Genomic DNA, 6680 nt, shown 5'->3' with positions numbered 1-6680 from the left:
ATATAACGTATAACGATATATACCAGTACGATATATGGTATAACGTTATATACTATTACAATATAACGTACAACGTTGTATACTATTAGCATATAACGTATAACGTTAGATACTATTACGATATAGCGTATAACATTATATACTATTACGATATAACGTATAACGTTATATAATATTACGATATAACGTATAACGTTGTATAGTATCAGGATATAACGTATAACGTTATATACTATTACGATATAACGTATAACGTTGTATAATATTACGATATAACGTATAACGTTGTATAGTATTAGGATATAACGTATAACGTTATATACTATTACGATACAACGTATAACGTTGTATAGTATTCGGATATAACGTATAACGTTATATACTATTACGATATAACGTATAACGTTGTATAGTATTAGGATATAACGTATAACGTTGTATAGTATTAGGATATAACGTATAACGTTATATACTATTACGATATAACGTATAACGTTATATAATAATACCATATAACGCATAACGTTATTTGGTATTACGATATAACGTATAAAGCTATATGCCATTACAATATAACGCATAACGTTCTATAGTATTACGATATAACGTATAACGTCGTATGGTATTAGGATATAACGTATAACGTTATACACAATTACGATATAAGGCATAACGTTGTATAGTCATAGGATATAACGTATAACGTTATATACTATTACGATATAGCGTATAACGTTGTATACTATTACGATATAACGTATAACGTTGTATAGTATTAGGATATAACGTATAACGTTATATACTATTACGATATAACGTATAACGTTGTATAGTATTAGGATATAACGTATAACGTTATATACTATTACGATATAACGTATAACGTTGTATAGTATTAGGATATAACGTATGACGTTATATAATATTACGATATATGGTGTAACGTTATATACTATTACGATATATAGCATAACGTTGTATGGTGTTGCGATATAACGTTATATAATATTGCGTTATAACGTATAACGTTATACACAATTACGATATAAGGCATAACGTTGTATGGTCATACGATATAACGTATAACGTTATATACTATTACGATATAGCGTATAACGTTGTATACTATTACGATATAACGTATAACGTTGTATAGTATTAAGATATAACGTATAACGTTATATACTATTACGATATAACGTATAACGTTGTATAGTATTAGGATATAACGTATAACGTTATATACTATTATGATATAGAGTATAACGTTATTTAGTATTACGATATAACGTATAACGATATATACCAGTACGATATATGGTATAACGTTATATACTATTACAATATAACGTACAACGTTGTATACTATTAGCATATAACGTATAACGTTAGATACTATTACGATATAGCGTATAACATTATATACTATTACGATATAACGTATAACGTTATATAATATTACGATATAACGTATAACGTTGTATAGTATCAGGATATAACGTATAACGTTATATACTATTACGATATAACGTATAACGTTGTATAATATTACGATATAACGTATAACGTTGTATAGTATTAGGATATAACGTATAACGTTATATACTATTACGATACAACGTATAACGTTGTATAGTATTCGGATATAACGTATAACGTTATATACTATTACGATATAACGTATAACGTTGTATAGTATTAGGATATAACGTATAACGTTGTATAGTATTAGGATATAACGTATAACGTTATATACTATTACGATATAACGTATAACGTTATATAATAATACCATATAACGCATAACGTTATTTGGTATTACGATATAACGTATAAAGCTATATGCCATTACAATATAACGCATAACGTTCTATAGTATTACGATATAACGTATAACGTCGTATGGTATTAGGATATAACGTATGACGTTATATAATATTACGATATATGGTGTAACGTTATATACTATTGCGATATATAGCATAACGTTATATGGTGTTGCGATATAACGTTATATAATATTACGTTATAACGTATAACGTTATACACAATTACGATATAAGGCATAATGTTGTATGGTCATAGGATATAACGTATAACGTTATATACTACTACGATATAGCGTATAACGTTGTATACTATTACGATATAACGTATAACATTGTATAGTATTAAGATATAACGTATAACGTTATATACTATTACGATATAACGTATAACGTTGTATAGTATTAGGATATAACGTATAACGTTATATACTATTACGATATATCGTATAAAGTTATATACTATTACGATATAACGTATAACGTTGTATAGTATTCGGATATAACGTATAACGTTATATACTATTACGATATAACGTATAACGTTGTATAGTATTAGGATATAACGTATAACGTTATATACTATTACGATATAACGTATAACGTTGTATAGTATTAGGATATAACGTATAACGTTATATACTATTACGATATAACGTATAACGTTGTATAGTATTAGGATATAACGTATAACGTTATATACTATTACGATATAACGTATAACGTTGTATAGTATTAGGATATAACGTATAACGTTATATACTATTATGATATAGAGTATAACGTTATTTAGTATTACGATATAACGTATAACGATATATACCAGTACGATATATGGTATAACGTTATATACTATTACAATATAACGTACAACGTTGTATACTATTAGGATATAACGTATAACGTTATATACTATTACGATATAGCGTATAACGTTATATAATATTACGATATAACGTATAACGTTGTATAGTATCAGGATATAACGTATAACGTTATATACTATTACGATATAACGTATAACGTTGTATAATATTACGATATAACGTATAACGTTGTATAGTATTAGGATATAACGTATAACGTTATATACTATTACGATATATCGTATAAAGTTATATACTATTACGATATAACGTATAACGTTGTATAGTATTAGGATATAACGTATAACGTTATATACTATTACGATATAACGTATAACGTTGTATAGTATTAGGATATAACGTATAACGTTATATACTATTATGATATAGAGTATAACGTTATTTAGTATTACGACATAACGTATAACGATATATACCAGTACGATATATGGTATAACGTTATATACTATTACAATATAACGTACAACGTTGTATACTATTAGGATATAACGTATAACGTTATATACTATTACGATATAACGTATAACGTTGTATAGTATTAGGATATAACGTATAACGTTATATACTATTACGATACAACGTATAACGTTGTATAGTATTCGGATATAACGTATAACGTTATATACTATTACGATATAACGTATAACGTTGTATAGTATTAGGATATAACGTATAACGTTGTATAGTATTAGGATATAACGTATAACGTTATATACTATTACGATATAACGTATAACGTTATATAATAATACCATATAACGCATAACGTTATTTGGTATTACGATATAACGTATAAAGCTATATGCCATTACAATATAACGCATAACGTTCTATAGTATTACGATATAACGTATAACGTCGTATGGTATTAGGATATAACGTATAACGTTATACACAATTACGATATAAGGCATAACGTTGTATAGTCATAGGATATAACGTATAACGTTATATACTATTACGATATAGCGTATAACGTTGTATACTATTACGATATAACGTATAACGTTGTATAGTATTAGGATATAACGTATAACGTTATATACTATTACGATATAACGTATAACGTTGTATAGTATTAGGATATAACGTATAACGTTATATACTATTACGATATAACGTATAACGTTGTATAGTATTAGGATATAACGTATGACGTTATATAATATTACGATATATGGTGTAACGTTATATACTATTACGATATATAGCATAACGTTGTATGGTGTTGCGATATAACGTTATATAATATTGCGTTATAACGTATAACGTTATACACAATTACGATATAAGGCATAACGTTGTATGGTCATACGATATAACGTATAACGTTATATACCATTACGATATAGCGTATAACGTTGTATACTATTACGATATAACGTATAACGTTGTATAGTATTAAGATATAACGTATAACGTTATATACTATTACGATATAACGTATAACGTTGTATAGTATTAGGATATAACGTATAACGTTATATACTATTATGATATAGAGTATAACGTTATTTAGTATTACGATATAACGTATAACGATATATACCAGTACGATATATGGTATAACGTTATATACTATTACAATATAACGTACAACGTTGTATACTATTAGCATATAACGTATAACGTTAGATACTATTACGATATAGCGTATAACATTATATACTATTACGATATAACGTATAACGTTATATAATATTACGATATAACGTATAACGTTGTATAGTATCAGGATATAACGTATAACGTTATATACTATTACGATATAACGTATAACGTTGTATAATATTACGATATAACGTATAACGTTGTATAGTATTAGGATATAACGTATAACGTTATATACTATTACGATACAACGTATAACGTTGTATAGTATTCGGATATAACGTATAACGTTATATACTATTACGATATAACGTATAACGTTGTATAGTATTAGGATATAACGTATAACGTTGTATAGTATTAGGATATAACGTATAACGTTATATACTATTACGATTTAACGTATAACGTTGTGTAGTATTAGGATATAACGTATAACGTTATATACTATTACGATATAACGTATAACGTTGTATAGTATTAGGATATAACGTATAACGTTATATACTATTACGTTATATGGTATAACGTTATATACTATTACGATATATAGTAAAACGTTGTATGGTGTTACGACATAACGTTATATATTATTACGTTATAACGTATAACGTTATACACAATTACGATATAAGGCATGACGTTGGATAGTATTGGGATATGACGTATAACGTTATATACTATTACGATATAGCGTATAGCGTTGTATACTATTACGATATAACGTATAACGTTGTATAGTATTAGGATATAACGTATAACGTTGTATAGTATTAGGATATAACGTATAACGTTATATGCTATTAAGATATAACGTATAACGTTGTATAGTATTAGGGTATAACGTATAACGTTTTATACTATTACGATATATGGTGTAACGTTATATACTATTACGGTATATAGTATAACGTTGTATGGTGTTACGATATAACGTTATACACAATTACGATATAAGGCATAAAGTTATATAGTATTAGGATATAACGTCTAACGTTGTAAACTATTACGATATAGCGTATAACGTTGTATACTATTACGATATAACGTATAACGTTGTATAGTATTAGGATATAACGTATAACGTTATATACTATTACGATATAGAGTATAACGTTATTTGGTATTACGATATAACGTATAAAGCTATATGCCATTACAATATAACGCATAACGTTCTATAGTATTACGATATAACGTATAACGTCGTATGGTATTAGGATATAACGTATAACGTTATATACAAATACGATATAAGGCATAACGTTGTATAGTATTAGAATATAACGTATAACGTTATATACAATTACGATATAGAGTAGAACGTTATTTACTATTGCGATATAACGTATATCGATATGTACCAGTACGATGTATGGTATAACGTTATATACTATTACGATATATCGTATAACGTTATATACTAGTACGATTTAGAGTATAACGTTATTTAGTATTACGATATAACGTATAACGATATGTACCAATACGATATATGGTATAACGTTATATACTATTACGATATAGCGTATAACGTTGTATACTATTACGATATAACGTATAACGTTGTATAGTATTAGGATGTAACGTATAACGTTATATACTAATACGATATATCGTATAAAGTTATATACTATTACGATATAACGTATAACGATATATACCACTACGATATATGGTACAACGTTATATACTATTACGATATAACGTATAACGTTGTATAGTATTAGGATATAACGTATAACGTTGTATAGTATTAGGATATAACGTATAACGTTATACACAATTACGATATAAGGCATAACGTTGTATAGTCATAGGATATAACGTATAACGTTATATACTATTACGATATAGCGTATAACGTTGTATACTATTACGATATAACGTATAACGTTGTATAGTATTAGGATATAACGTATAACGTTATATACTATTACGATATAACGTATAACGTTGTATAGTATTAGGATATAACGTATAACGTTATATACTATTACGATATAACGTATAACGTTGTATAGTATTAGGATATAACGTATGACGTTATATAATATTACGATATATGGTGTAACGTTATATACTATTACGATATATAGCATAACGTTGTATGGTGTTGCGATATAACGTTATATAATATTACGTTATAACGTATAACGTTATACACAATTACGATATAAGGCATAACGTTGTATGGTCATAGGATATAACGTATAACGTTATATACTATTACGATATAACGTATAACGTTGTATAGTATTAGGATATAACGTATAACGTTATATACTATTATGATATAGAGTATAACGTTATTTAGTATTACGACATAACGTATAACGATATATACCAGTACGAT

Source organism: Bombus affinis, unplaced genomic scaffold (assembly GCF_024516045.1).
Source record: "Bombus affinis isolate iyBomAffi1 unplaced genomic scaffold, iyBomAffi1.2 ctg00000183.1, whole genome shotgun sequence".
NCBI classification, from domain to species: domain Eukaryota; kingdom Metazoa; phylum Arthropoda; class Insecta; order Hymenoptera; family Apidae; genus Bombus; species Bombus affinis.
Note: the sequence above shows the minus strand (reverse complement) of the source record.